Genomic DNA, 16,110 nt, shown 5'->3' with positions numbered 1-16,110 from the left:
TCTGGCTGCCTTTTATTGCACCTTATTCCCCTAGACCATCCTAGTTAGGACTCTTCTGATCGCTTTTTTCCCTGGATGCCATTTCCTCCATTGGTTCTTGTAATAAGACACCATCCTTCTCAGTCTCCTTTGCTGGATGAATAGGTGTTAATACTGGGACTTTTTTCTTTTTACACTCTCTTCCATGGAGAATCTCGTTTGTCATCATGTTTTTACAACTTTATATAGAGGACTCAAATCTATATATTGAAACCTAACCTCTCTCCTGAGTTCCAGGGCTGAATCTCCCTTTGTCTACTGGATATCACCACCTAGATGGCCCACAGACATCTCAAACTCACCTTGTCTAAAATGAACTCATCATCTACCCCCATAATTTCTCCACCCCTCTAAATTACTCATGTTAGTCCCCAACTGTGGGTCTTGGATTAATCTGACTTTCTCTCTAGTTGTTCTGGAGAATGGAAACAACTGACAGAACTCTAGTCATTGAGTAGCATAGATAATCTTTGTAAGAAGGTACCAGAAGGGGTGGCTAGGTGGCGCAGTGAGTAAAGCGCCAGCCTGGGAGTCAGGAGGACCTGAGTTTGGATCTGGCCTCAGACATTTAACACACACACACACAAAAAAAACCTAGCTGTATAACCTTGGACAAGTTACGTAATCTCAATTGCCCTCCAAAAAGGGGGGCGGGGGGAATCCTTAATTCCTGGGCAGCTAGGTGGCACAGTGAATAGAACACTGGCCCTGGAGTCAGGAGGACCTAAGTTCTGATCCGGCCTCAGACACAACACAAAAACTAGCTGTGTGACCTTGGGCAAGTCACTTAACCCCAACTGCCCTCCAAAAAGCAAAAAAAAAAAAAGGTACCAGGAGCAGGTTCTATTATATAGGGGGGAGATAAATGCTCTTGGAGTTGATTAAAGAACTCCCTGATCAACCTACCTTCTAGGGGATGTCTAAAAGTCTAAGACTTGACATACCCATACAAGAAACTGAATTTATATGCAAAATTTTCAAAGATATTTTTCTCTATAATGTTATTGTTGTATAGATTGTTCTTATAGTTCTACTTTCTTCTCTCTGTATCATTTTGAGGTCTTCCCAGTTTCCTCTGAAACTGTCTAGTTCATCATCTTATAGCACGGCAATATTCCATTATTTTCATATATCACAATTTTTTTAATCCCTTTAGTTTCCAATTTGGGCTACCCTGAAAAAAGCTGCTACAAATATTTTTGTGCATGTAGGTCCTCTTACTTTCTTTGATCACTTTGAAGCACAGGTCTAATAGTGTTAGAACTAAGTCAAAGTTAGTAAAGGGCACAGTCTAGTAAATTTTGGACATAATTTCAAATTGCTTTCCAGAATGCCTAGAACAATTCACAGCTCCACCAAAAGTGTACTAGTGTACTTGTTTTCCCATAACCCTGTCAATATTTGTTATTTTCCTCTTTCGTCATCTTTGTGAGTTTGATGGGTATGCGGTAGAACCTCAAAGTTGCTTTAATTTGCACTTTTCTAATTATTTGTTAGAGTATTTTCCCATATGTTTGTTAGCTTGAATAGTTTTCTTTTTAAAATACCTATAATGGCTCTTAGTCTTACAAATTGGAATCAGTTCCTTATATATCTTGGATATAAGACCTTAATTAGAGAAACTTGCTGGAAAGAATTTCCCCCAGTTACCTATTTCCTTTTTAACTTTCATTATTAGGTTTGTGTAAAAACTTTAAAAACCTCATATAATCAAAATTGCCCATTTTGTTATTTTGATTCTATTTCTTCTTTAGTCATGAATTCTTCCCCTCTTCATAAATTCAAAAGGCAATTTCTTCTTTTCTCTTCTAATTTATCTATAATGGAAACTTTTATAGCTAGGTCATATATCCATTTGAAATTTATCTTGGTATATGGTGTGAGTTACTAATCTAAATCTAATTTCTGCCCAACTGCTGTCCAGTTTTCCCAGCAGTTTTTGTCTAATAGGGAATCATTTCCCCGGTAATTGGGATATTTAGATTTATCGGACACTATGCTACGGTATTTGTTTGCTTTTATATGTTGCAGACCTAATCTGTTCCACTGATCAACCTCTTTTTTTTTAAATACTACCAAATCATTTTTATGATTACTGTTTTATCTTATAGTTTGAAATCTGGTACCGATAGACACCTCCTTCCAGCTTCCCATTATTTTCATTATTACCCCTGAGATTCTTTACCCTTTGTTCCTTCATGCGAATTTCATTATTTTTTAAAGCTCTATAAAATATTTCTCTGGTAGTTTGGTGCAGCACAAAATCAGGAAATTAATTTAGGTAGTATTGTCATTTTTATTATATCGGCTCAACCTACCTATAAGTAACAAACGTTTATAGAATTATTTATAACTGTCTTTATTTCTGCAAAGAATGTTTCATAGTTGGATTCATATAGTTTTTGGGTAAACATTGGTAACAAACACTCCCAAATATTTTCTAGTTTCTCCAGGTTGCTTTCCAGAATGGTTGTATTAATTCATAGCTCACTAGCAATGCAATAGTGTGCCTGTCTTTGTACAACTGAGGAGGAATATTTGTGATTATCGAAAACTGTGTAGAGGGATGTAGTGGAAAGAATGCTGGACTAGGATCCAGGTGTCATGACTTCCAATACCAGCTCTAACACTTAGCTACGTTACCTGGAAAAGTACAAAGTGGTCAGGTCTTCCCCAAGCACACACCCCATTGTATTCTGGCAAAATAATCTTAGGAAAATCCTTTCCCATGAACCTAGACGTTATGTGGAGGCACAGGTGTTTTACCTGGGCTTTTATCGCCACCTGCTGGCAAGAGCATTATAGTGCTAAAGACAAGTTGGAAATTAAGGACAAGCAGTATCAATTGAGAGTTATTCAGTTACAGCATTTTAATCAGAGAATAAATTTAGTAGAGACTTAATTTCTAGGAAATAGGCAAATTGGGAAGAGGGGGAAGGATTGAGTATACAAGTTCTAGAATTGTAGACTTTTGAAACTAGAAGGAAACTAAGAGATCATTCTAAGTCCAATTCCCCATTTTAAATTCACAGATGACGCTCAGAGAGGGAAAGAAATTTGTCCAAAGTCACAACAGTCAATTAGTGGAAAAGCAAAGACTTGCAACTCTTTGCGAATGCGACTATTCTCCCTCTTCCTACCTTCCTGGAGGAAGCTACATATGGTGTTAGCACCAAAAAGGGATCCTTAAAAACTAGCTAGTACAAGCCTTTCATTTGACCAAGAGATAAACTAAGACTAATTTTTCATGTTTCGGAATTCATTGTAGGCAAAGAACCTGTGTCAGATTCAGAGAAAGACACTGCTACATTATGAGGCCCATCATGAAACACTCTTAAGGGTGCAGAACTGAGTTCAGCTTTGGAGGATGAGATACCCAGAGCTTCTCTCTGCAAAGCTATGTATCACCTACTTCCAGCTAATTTTAACACAAAGAAAGCCAAAAGTAAGTATGAACACAGAAGAAACAGAAGCCTGGGCCTAAGCTCTGTCTCCCAAAGGCTGCCCTGCCTTTATCTCCTCATCCCATCCCCTCGATCTGACTTATAACTAAGTGAGGATGAGGTTGCCAGAGAAACATAAGGAGGGTCAAATATAGTGACAAATATCTGTAATTTCAACTATCTAGGAGAAGCTGAGGCTGGATCTCTTGAGCTTGGGCATTCTGAGATATAGAATCCTAAATTGATGGGATGGCCAACGCTATGTGGCATAGTGAGTCCCCTGGATTGGGATGCCACTAGGCTGCTCAAGGAAGGATGAAGTGACTCAGGATCAGAAAAATAGAAAGTCAAAACTCCATACCCATTAGAGAGGGATTAGAACCCCTGTAGCCCCTATCCTTCTGACCTGGATGAGACGGGGAGACCCAGTGTTAATAAGCAGACATAAATAGAGATAAATGAGCAAACACAATTTTAGAAGACAAAATATAAGGAGGAATCAGAGTTTCATTGGAGAAAAGAGGTGGGTAATTAAATACAGTTATATAGAGGCTTGCTGGCAATTGACTTCCTACTTTAAAACTAGCAAAAAAAAGTGTGATGATTGTGTGAGGGCTAGGAAGGAATGTGTTAGCGGCCAATCAAAGGTGGCTGAGAGAGATAGTATAACCACAGTTAAGGAAGGGGAGATCTCAAGAGCACACAGCAACAGACTGGGCGTTTATTGAACAGGCAGGTTGCTACAAAAGTTAGCCAAGAAAGATGTCAACAAGGACAGCAAAATGTTGAGCATCTGGTTTTCAGCAAAGAAGTATAGTGAGGTAAATTTGGTAATGACCTTCTGAAGGTGTGCTTTGATGCTTGTCCTGCCAGAACCATGTGACAGTACTTGCAAAAAACGGCACAAGTGGCTTTCCATCACAGAGCAGAAGGTGAAGGGGCTGGCCAGAACCTGTCCACCCTTCAGGTTATCAGAAAGAATCAAATCTTTCATGAAAGAATGTAAGAGAAGTTTTAAGGAAGAAAGAGAGAAGAAACCTCAGCTAGAGAGTTAGAGGGCATCTTAACTTGTATCTTAACCAGCATGATCAGCAGCAGAAGAATTTGTGACAGAGTAATAAGGGGAAAAGGTGATTGCTGAATACATAGTAAAGTAATGTGTTCAAGCCTCTTACTATAGAAAGAACATTTGAACTAACTGAAAAAGAAGAAGAAAAGGGAAGAAATAGATAAGGAATTTGGAAAATGGATAATAACCCCACATAAAAGTATGGTTTAGGGGGAAGAGAAGGGGAGGAAGGAGGAAGAGGAAGAGGAGAAAGGAGAAGGCTGGAGAAGAATATATTATGCTTCAGCTGGTGGGGAAAAAAAGCAAGAGTAGCAATCATGGCTCTTCCAACCCGCCTCAGTGGCAGGCACAGGTGCAGCGGTGGCAGCATGTCCCACAGGAAGTTCTCGGCTCCCAGGCACGGGTCTCTGGGCTTCCTGCCTCGAAAGAGAAGCAGCAGGCACCAGGGAAAGGTGAAGAGCTTCCCCAAAGATGACCCCACCAAGCCCATCCACCTGACAGCCTTCCTGGGCTATAAGGCCGGCATGACCCACATCTTGCGGGAGGTGGACAGGCCTGGCTCGAAGGTCAACAAGAAGGAAGTGGTGGAGGCTGTCACCATCGTGGAGACGCCCCCCATGGTCATTGTAGGCATCGTGGGCTACGTGCAGACCCCCCCAGGGCCTGCGTAGCTTCAAAACCATCTTTGCTCAGCACATCAGCGATGAGTGTAAGAGGCGGTTCTATAAGAACTGGCATAAGTCCAAGAAGAAGGCCTTCACCAAGTACTGCAAGAAGTGGCAGGACGATGATGGCAAAAAGCAGCTGGAGAAAGATTTCAGCAGCATGAAGAAGTACTGCCAGGTGATCCGCGTCATTGCCCACACCCAGATGCGCCTGCTGCCTCTGAGGCAGAAGAAGTCCCACCTGATGGAGATCCAGGTGAATGGCAGCAGTGTGGCTGAGAAGCTGGACTGGGCCCGGGAGAAGCTGGAACAGCAGGTGCCCATGTCCACCGTGTTTGGGCAGGACGAGATGATTGACGTCATTGGAGTGACCAAGGGGAAGGGCTACAAAGGTGTCACCAGCCGCTGGCACACAAAGAAACTGCCCCGAAAAACCCAACAAGGCCTGCGTAAGGTGGCGTGCATTGGAGCTTGGCATCCTCCCCGCGTGGCCTTCTCTGTGGCTCGAGCTGGTCAGAAGGGCTACCACTATCGCACCGAGATCAACAAGAAGAACTACAAGATCGGCCAGGGCTACCAGATCAAGGATGGCAAGCTGATCAAAAACAACGCGTCCACCGATTACGATCTGTCTGACAAGAGCATTAACCCTCTGGGAGGCTTCGTCCACTATGGTGAAGTGACCAGTGACTTTGTCATGCTGAAAGGCTGTGTCGTTGGGACCAAGAAGCGTGTCCTCACCCTGCGGAAGTCTCTGCTGGTACAGACCAAACGTCGTGCCCTGGAGAAGATCGACCTGAAGTTCATTGACACCACCTCCAAATTTGGTCACGGTCGGTTCCAGACCGTGGAGGAGAAGAAAGCTTTCATGGGACCACTCAAAAAAGACCGTGTCGCGAAAGAAGAAGCTGCCTAGTTTTTGCAGATCAATGTGGAGCTGGTGGATTCACAATAAAATTTTCAAAATTCAAAAAAAAAAAGAGTAGCAATCATGATCTCAACCAAAGTTAAAGCTAAAATAGATTTAATTAGGGGATAAACAGTAAGACTACATTATGTTAAAAGGTATAGAGATTAATGAAATAATACCGGTATCAGTATTAAACATATATGCACCAAATGCTATAGTGTCCAAATTTACAAAGGAAAAAGTAAATTGATTAAGGAGGAAACAGATGGCAAAACTATAATGGTAGGTGACTTCAACCTTCCTCTCAGAGCCTGATGAAGCTAATCAAAAAGTAAATAAGAAAAGTCAAGGAGATGAATAGAATTTTAGATAAGCTAGAAATGATCTACATCTGGAGAAAACTGAATGGGAATAGAAAGGAATATACCTTTTTCTCGGTGGTACATAGCACCTTTACAAAAATTGATCATATATTAGGACATAAAAACATTATAGTCAAATGCAGAAAAAGATAATAAATGCATGCTTTTAAGATCATAATGTAATAAAAATTACTTTTAACAAAGACCATGGAAACAATGATTAAAAATTAACTAGAGGGGCAGCCAGGTAGCACAGCGAGTAAGAGCACCGGCCCCGGTGTCGGGATGACCTGGTGTAATGTAATGCCAAGGAAAGGCAACTTCCCAAGGTTCAGAATACCAGCATAGGTGCTCTCCATTTTATTCAGTGACCAACCAAGAACAGAGAAGATCAAAACATGACATCATTCCAAATACAGCATTTACTAAATGTGATTAAATAATCTCCAAGGACTACCCCACCCCAGGACCTTCCAATCATTCAATCAATTACAAAGTTCCTGGTCTAAATACTTCTCCACCCCTAGGCTATACCTTCATTTAGTCCACCACAAAGCCCCTCTTATCAAATGGAGATTAGTTTCCAAACATAAGTAAAGTACCTTCATTTATCAATCACAGAGCACCAAAAGGTCAAAAGTTCCCCACTCCTGGATCTCAATTGAATCTACCCCAGAGTTACATCAAGTTTAAGCACAGCACCTAATACCCAAATGGAGGTCTTTTCTTCATCTTGACACGAGGCAAGGTCTCAGCAATCTTAGTTCCTAGGGAGACAAGGCTCAGCAAGGCCACAAGATACATTGCCAGTCCCTTCATCAATTCATCCTCTGTCTGTACTACAGTCCTAGAACCCCTGAAAACATTAGCAAAACCCTCTCCCAGTATTTCTGTAAACATACAACCAGAAAATCCTTCTTCAGGGCTTCTGAACCAACAGAAAGGTTCCCAGACCCCTGCAACAACAGCACTGTCCTTCACCAGTGGACAGTATTCACTCTGTCTGCAGGACAGTCTCCAGACCCCTGCAACAACAGCACTGTCCTTCACCAGTGGACAGTATTCCCTCTCTGTCTGCAGGACAGTCTCAGGAGCTCTTAGCCAACAGCCAGGTTCCAGGACTTCTTCAACAACAGGACTGTCTTTCACCAGTGGACAAATCTGGCAAAACAACATCAAAACAGACAGACAAAGTACCAGCAAAACAGCCATGTCTCCTCAGTCCTTGGCAGCTCCGGGGGCAGGTCTCAAAAGTCCAGGGCGATTCAAAGTGGCCACCAGCAATTCTCTTAGTCTCTCTCTCTCCACGAGATGCTGCTTCCAAAAAAGTTCTTCTGCCTCTCTCTTGTCTCTCCAAATCTACATCACCAGCTCCTCCCAGTTCAGGACTTTCTTTTCACATCAACAAGTCCATCCCACAGGTGGGATTAACAAGCTCTGGGTTTTAACACAATCAATTTGAAAACCAAGCCAATACAGGGGAATCTTTAATTGCCATTACTATCACACCTGGGGATCGAATCCGGGCTCAAACACTTAGGATCCACCCAGAAACACCTGGCCGTGTAACCTTGAGCAAGTTACTTAACCCCAATTGCTTAGGAACCCCAATTGCTTAGGGATGGCCAGGTGGCTCAGTGAGTAAGAGCACCGGCCCCAGTGTCGGGATGACCTGGGGATTGAATCTGGGCTCAGATACTTAGCACCACACCCAGAAATAACTGGTCATGTAACCTTGAGCAAGTTACTTAACCCCAATTGCTTAGGGGAGGCCAGGTGGCTCAGCGAGTAAGAGCACCAGCCCCAGTGCAGGGATGACCTGGGGATTGAATCCGGGCTCAGATACTTAGCACCACAACCAGAAATAACTGGCCGTGTAACCTTAAGCAAGTTACTTAACCCCAATTGCTTAAAAAAAAATTAACTAGAGACTAAATAAACTATTCTCACAGAATGAACGATTCAAAGAAAAAATCATAAAAACCATAATTAATTATATTAAAGAGAATAATAATGAGACAACATACCAAAATTTGTGGGATATAGCAAAAGCAATAATCAGAGGAAAATGTATATCTCTAAATGCTTACTTCCATAAAATAAAGAGCAGATCAATTAATTGAATGTACAATTTAAAAAACCTAGAAAAAGAGCAAATTAAAAATCCCCAATTGGGGTGGCTAAGTGGCATGCAGTGAGTAGAGCGCTGGCCCTGGAGCCAAGAGGACCTGAGTTCGGATCGGCCTCTGACACTTAACACATACACACATAAAAACTAGCTGTATGACCTTGAGCAAGTTACTTAACCCCAATTGCCCTCCAAAAAGAAAAAAAAATCCCCAATTAAACACCAAATTGGAAATCCGGAAAATTGAATGTGAGATTAATAAAATTGAATGTAAGAACACTATTGAATTAATAAATAAAACTAAGAGCTGGTTTTATTATTATTTTTTAAGTAGCATAAATAAACCTATTGGTTAATATGATTTTTAAAAGAGAGATAAGAAAATCAAATCACTAGTATCAAAAATTAAAAGTGTGAATACATCACTAATGCAAATGAAATTAAGGTAATTATTAGGAGTTGTTTTGCCCAATTATATGCCAATAAATTTAACAATTTAAGTGAAATGGAAGAATACTTACAAAAATACGAACTGCACAGAGTAACAGATGAGAAAAAATGGAATAGGCCATAAATGAGCTTCCTAAGAAAAAAGCATCAGGACTAGATGGAATTGCAAGTAAATTCTAGCAAACATTTAAAGATCAACTAATTCCAATATTAAATAAATTATTTGTAATAATAGGTAAAGAAGGAGTCCTGTCAGACTCCTTTTATGAAATAAATATTGTGCTGATACCTAAACCAGGAAGAGCAAAAACAGAGAAAATTATAGGCCAATTTCACTAATGAATATGGATGCAAAAATGCTAAATAAAATACTAACTAGGAGACTACAGCAATATATCACAAAGATTATATATTGTGACCTAGTGGGATTTATACCAGGAATGCAGGACTGGTTCAATATAAGGAAAACTACTAGCATAATTGATTATATCAATAATAAAATCAACCAAAAATTATTATATCAATAAATGCAGAAGAGCTTTTGACAAACTACAATACTCAGTCCTACTAAAATCACTTGAAAGCATAGGTATAAATGGATTTTTCCTTAAAATGATAAGAAGCATCTACCTATGGGCGGCTAGGTGGCACAGTGAATAGAGCACCAGCCCTGGAGTCAGAAGGACCTGAGTTCAAATCCAGACTCAGACACTTAACACAAAAAAAAACTAGCTGTGTGACCTTGGGCAAGTCACTTAACCCTAATTGCCCTCCCCCCTCCAAAAAAAAAAAAGAAGCATCTACCTAATACCATCAGGAAGCATGTTCTGTAATGAGAATAAGCTAGAAACCTTCCTAATAATATCAATAAATAAGGATGCCCAGTACTACCAGTATAATTCAATATTGTACTAGAAATGCTAACTGTGCACTCAATACAACCCCTGAAGCTAAGATTCAGCAAAGTATGAACCGACTCTCTGCTGCTTGTGCTTATTTTGGCCTAATAGTTAACACCAAAAAACCAGAGGTTTTCCACCAGCCAGCACCATGGAACCATTGGTTATAGCAAATGGAGAAATTGTGAATGCTGTAGATAAATTCCTTCACCTTGGCAGTATACTTTCCATAGATGATGAAGTTGATACATGCATTGCTAGAGCTAGCTCAGTGTTTGGGGGACTCCAAAGGAAAGTGTGGGACAGAAGAGGGATTAGACTGCCTACTATACTGAGGGTCTGAAGAGACATTGTGCTGACCTGATCATTGTATGCTTGTGAAACCTGGGCAATCTAACCATGCCATGTCAGGAAAATGAATTGCTTCCATTTGACTTGTCTTAGGAAAATTCTGAATATTGACAAGATAAGGTAACCAGACAGTAAAATCCTTTCTCAAGCATTCAAACTCTACTTCAAAGAGGACAACTCAGATGGGCTGGCCACATTGTTCAAATCCAAACACATTTGCCTAAAAGACTGTTTTTTTCTTTTTCTTTTAAATACTATTTTTTTCCCAATTACACGTAAAGACAAATTTTTTAAATTCATTTTTAAAAAAAATTTTAGTTCCAAATTTTCTACCTCTCTCTTCCCCAAGATGGTAAGCAATTTCATATAGGTTATATATATGCATTCATGTAAAACATATTTCCATATTAGTCATGTTGTGAAAGACAAAACAGAACAAAAGGAAAAAACTGGGGAAAAAAAGTGAAAATAGTATACACTTCAGTCTGCATCCAGACTCCATCAATTCTTTGGCTGTGGATGGCATTTTCCTTCATGAGTCTTTTGAAACTGTCTTCGATTGTTATATTCCTGGGTAGAATTAAGTCAGACTGCACAGTATTGCTGTTACTGTGTACAATTTTCTCCTGATTCTGCTACCTCTACTTTGCATTAGTTCATATAAGTCTTTCCAGGTTTTTCTGAAATCCACCTACTTGTCCTTTCTTATAGCACAATAGTATTCTACTACATTCTATACCCCACCTAGTTTAGCTACTCCCCAATTGATGGGCATCCCATCGATTTCCAATTCTTTGCCACCACAAAAAGAGCTGCTATAAATATTTTTGTACATGTCAATATTTTTCCCTTTTTTATGATCTCTTTGGGATATAGACCTAGTAGTGGTATTTCTGGATCAAAGGGTAGGCACAGTTTGATTGCCCAAATCTGCCCTCCCTTCCATCATCCCCCTTTTTATCCCCCAACCCCCTATTTTCCTGTAGGGTAAGATACCCAATTGAGCATGTATGTGATTCCCTCCTTAAGCCAAACTCAATGAGAATATGGTTGTCCCATTCCCTTTCACCTTCCTGCTCTTCCCTTCCATTATAACAGTTTTCTCTTGCCTCTTTTATATGAGATAATTTACCCTAATTTATCTCTCCCTTTCTCCTTCTCCCAATTAATTCCTCTCTCACCTCTTAATTTTATTTTTTAGATATCATCCCTTCATATTCAACTAATCCTGTGCTCTCCATGTATACATGTATTTATGTCCACATTCATATGCATATTTATATACACATACACCTTCCTATACATACATATATATTCCCTTCAACTATCCTCATACTGAGAAAAGTCTTATGAGTTGCAATTATTGTTTTTTCCATGTAGGAATGTAAATAGTTCAACTTTAGTAAGTTCCTTATGATTTCTTTTTCCTGTTTACCTTCTTATGCTTCTCTTGCTTCTTATATTTGAAAGTCAAATTTTCTGTTCAGCTCTGGTTTTTTCAACAAGAATGCTTGAAAATCCTCTACTTCATTGACCATATTTTCCCCTGTAGTATTATACTCAGTTTTGCTGGGTAGATGATTCTTGGTTTTAGTCCTAGCATCCCTTAGTGTAGAAGCTGCTAGATCTTGTGTTATCCTGGTGTGTTTCCACAATACTCAAATTGTTTCTTCCTAACTGCTTGCAGTATTTTCTCCTTGACCTGGGAAATCTGGAATTTGGCTATATTCCTATAATATTCCTAGGAGTTTTCTTTTAGGGATTTTTTACAAGAGGCTATAGGTGAATTCTTTCAATTTCTATTTTGCCCTCTGGTTCTAGAATATTAGGGCAGTTTTGCTTGATAATTTCTTGAAAGATAGTGTCTAGGCTCTTTTTTTGATCATGGCTTTCAGGTAGTCCAATAATTTTTAAATTATCTCTCCTGGATCTATTTTCTAGGTCAGTGGTTTTTCCAATGAAATATTTCACATTGCTTTCTATTTTTTCATTTGTTTCGATCTGTTTTATAGTATCTTGATTTCTCATAGAGTCATTAGCTTCTAATTCCTCCAATCTAATTTTGAAGGAGTTATTCTCTTCAGTGAGTCTTTGAAATTCCTTTTCCATCTGGCAAATTCGGCTTTTTTTTTTTTCATAAGTACTCAGGCTTACCTCCTGGTGAATATTTTTATTATAGTATTTCCTTTTAATATTCGTTCAAGACAAAAAAAAAAGAAAACAATGACAATGGTCCCAAAGGAATGCACAATTTGTTTATTTACAACCACAGAGATTCTTCTTGTTGAGGTAATTGTGCTCTTTGTTTCAGCAATAGGTGAAGGGAAAAAGATCTTGCCCTTTTTAAGTTCTGAGAGGGAGATCTGGGGGTGTCTGAGTTAGTATGGTTGGGTTGGATATGCTATCATGATAACTCTTCCAAGGTTGGAATGGTCTTCCAGTCATGGTGGAGTCCATCTGTTATCTATAGGTGTTAGTTCCATATCTTGAGGAAACTATCCCAGGATCCAGTGGCCACCGCCATGCCATCATCGGTCACCCCTAGGCAGCTGACAGGATTATCATGCCCACCCAAAACACCTGCTCTGTCTGCTTTGAGCGCATCCCAGACCTTGCAATTGAAGTCATCGTATCCAGCCAGCAGAAGGCGGCCACTCTTGGAGAAGGACACAGACGTGACCCCGTAATACAACATCAGCTCCTGGTCAGCTCAGAGGTCAAAGAGCCTACAGGTGGCATCATCTGAACCTGTGGCAAACGCATTGCCATTTGGAAAGAAACAGATGGCGATGATGTCAGATTCATGGCTGGTGAAAGTCTGCTAACAAATTCCTTCTCAAACGTCCCACAGTTTGGCTGAAGCATCACAAGCTCCACAAACAAATAATCTGGTGTCCGGGGCAAGAGAAAGAGTCATGACATCCCCAGTGTGCCCAATGAAGGTAGTTGTCTCTTGGCCAGTTTCTATGTCCCACAAAGCACAAGTGGTGTCTCCAGAGCTGGTGACAATTTAATTATCATCCAGGAAGCGGCATCATGACAAATAACCTGTGTGTCCAGCCAGCTCACGACTAACACATACATTTCCCTCACAAGTTTTCAGATTGTAAATGGAGAAGATGTTGTCAAGCCCACCACAGGCCACGTAGTTGCCAGAAGGTGCATATGCACAGGTCATGACCCAAGATGAACGCAGAGGAATGGCATGGACCTTGTTTGTGGTGTAGCTGTCCCAAATGAGGAGCTTGCTGTCTTGGGAGGTACTAAGAAGCCTGGAATCAGTGCCCCAATGCATTGCATAAATTTTAGCCAAGTGCCCCCTCAGCATTCTTCTGGTGTGCATTTGGATCTGACCCACTGGATCAATGTTGGCTGTGATCTGGGACAAAGTTGTATCTGCACAAGCTTTTCTAGCATCTCTAATTTGGTTTTTCAGTTGTTCGGCCTCCTGCCATAACTGGTCAAGCTCACTCATTTTCTGATCTTAAAGATTTGCTTTGCAGACACCTCCAAGATTCACAAATCTGAAATCAGAAGTGCTTCTGGTCTGGTCTGCAATACATGTAAACTTATCTCGGCAGGGTCGCTCATGAACCAGGGGCCTGCTCCCAGGGCTGGGGCTCCAACTACTGCTGCAGGGGCCTGGGGGCCTGGGCTGCTCCTCCACTGCTGCCTACAGGGCTGGGTTGGGCTGGGCAGGCCTGGGCTCCTGCAGGCCAGGCAGAGGCTCCTGCCACTGGCATACGTCAGTCTGTGGGTCGGTTCATTGGTCCACCTGCTGGTGGAAGGGTCCTGGGCTGCCCCAGCCCTCATGCTCCTGCTCGCACTCCCGCTCTTGAGCTCATCCTCTCGCATCCACCCGCAAATTCGGCTTTTTAAGGCATTCTTCTCCTCATTGGCTTTTTGGGCCTCTTTTGCCATTTGAGTTAGTCTATTTTTTAAGGTGTTATTTTCTTCAGTGTATTTTTGGGTCTCCTTTAGCAGGCTGTTTTTCTTGCATCATTCTCATTTCTCTTCCCAATTTTTCCTCCACTTCTCTTGATTTTCAAAATCCTTCTTGAGCTCCTCCATGGCTTGTAAACAGTTCATATTTTTCTTGGAAGCTTTTGATGCAGGAGTTCTGACTTTGCTTTGACTTTCCTCTGACTTTCCTCTCATTCCATGCCTTGACCCTTTTTGTCCCCCAAAAAGGATTCTATGGTCTGTTTATGCTTCCTCTGCTTGCTCATATTGCCAGCCAATTACCTGACTTTTGAGCTCTTTGCCATGGTAGAACTCTTGTTTCCAGAATGGAGAGAGCTTTGTCCCAAATTGTGGGGGTTTTCACAGCTGCCAGAGCTATTAGATGGGTGCCCTCTCTATAGCCACCACAAGCTCTGCTCACTGGCCACACACCCCAGGACCACCACCCAAGACTGTGCAGGTCAAAGCAAGAACTATTACCCTGTGAATGGTTGCTTGGTCCCCCTGTGATCTGTAGGCCAGGAGCTCCTGAGGCAGCCACATGGTGGGGCTGCACAGCTGCCTCACCTCCACTGCTTCTCACCCCAGGAGCAGGGGCTTCACTGCACTCTTCCATCCTCCTCTGTTCCAACAGAGTTCCACACTGACCTTTTACTTTGTCTTTGGCATTTATGGGTTGAGAAGTCTGGAAACTGCCACAGCTGCTGGTGATTCACTCTCCTGAAGTCTGCTCTGGCCGCTGCTAGTGGGGGCCGCCCTGGGGCCAGAACCACACGGTTTAGGTGGGACTGTACTTGGGTCCCAGTGCACTGCAATAGACTCTTCCTGCCAGCCTGCCAGGCTTCCTTCTACAGGAGATTTCTCCGTCTCCTTGTAGGTTCTATAGCTCTAAAGTTTGTTTAGAGTCAATTTTTAACATGTTTTGGAAGTGATTGAAGTGGGAGCTCACACCAACTTTGTGCTTCTACTCCACCATCTTGACTCCACCCCCCCAAGGGAAAATTTTTATAGACAGGTTCTCAGATATATCTCAAATATATAGAGAACTGAGTCAAATTTGTAAGAATATGAGTCATTTTCCAATTGATAATTTTTTTTTCTTTTGCCTTTTGGAGGGCAATTGGGGTTAAGTAACTTGCCCAAGATTACACGGCTAGTTTTTTGTGTGTAGGTGTTAAGTGGCTGAGGCTGGAACCGAACTCGGGTCCTCCTGACTGTGGGGCTGGTGCTTTACTAACTATGCCACCTAGCCTCCCACCAATTGATAAATTATCAAAGGATATGAACAGTAAGTTTTTGGGAAAAGAAATCAAAGCTATATATATATACTCATATGAAAAATGCTCTAAATCATTATTGATTAGAGAAATGCAAATTAAAACAACTTTGAGGTGCTATCTCACACCTATCAGATTGGCTAATATGACAAAAAGGGAAAATGAGAAATGTTGGAGGGGGTGTGGAAAAATTAGGACACTAATGCACTGTTGGTGGAACTGTGAACTGATGAACTATTTTGGAGAGCAATTTGGAATTATGCCAAAAGAATTATAAAATGGTGTATACGCTTTGAGCCAGCAATATCACTATTAGGTCTGTTTCTCAAGGTGATCAGTGAAAAAGGAAAAGAATATATATGTTCTTAAATACTTATAGCAGTTCTCTATGTGGTGGCAAAGAAATGGAAATTGAAGGGATGTCCATCAATTGAGGAATGACTGAATAAGTTGAGGCAAATGATTATTATGGAATACTTTCATACTTTAGGAAATGATGAGCAGATTAGTTTTAGAAAATAGTGGAAAGATGCAGATTAAATAATGTAGAATGA

The 16,110-nt window shown here is 41.0% G+C and overlaps 1 protein-coding gene and 2 pseudogenes across 1 annotated transcript in view; 2 read left to right on the top strand and 1 right to left on the bottom strand.

Moving 5' to 3' along the window:
- The window catches only part of BSDC1 (BSD domain containing 1), a 215,875-nt gene that overhangs the window by 167,807 nt on the left and 31,958 nt on the right, over positions 1-16,110 (top strand). The gene's annotated exons all lie outside the window — the stretch shown is intronic.
- On the top strand, positions 4,874-6,196 carry LOC138146311 (large ribosomal subunit protein uL3 pseudogene; annotated as a pseudogene).
- Positions 12,447-13,966, bottom strand: LOC138146379 (guanine nucleotide-binding protein G(I)/G(S)/G(T) subunit beta-1 pseudogene; annotated as a pseudogene).

Source organism: Petaurus breviceps, unplaced genomic scaffold (genome assembly GCF_028583685.1).
Source record: "Petaurus breviceps papuanus isolate PSGF00001 unplaced genomic scaffold, PetGlider_PUasm1.0 90760, whole genome shotgun sequence".
NCBI classification, from domain to species: Eukaryota; Metazoa; Chordata; class Mammalia; order Diprotodontia; family Petauridae; genus Petaurus; species Petaurus breviceps.
Note: the sequence above shows the minus strand (reverse complement) of the source record. Positions and strands in the feature narration are given on the sequence as shown.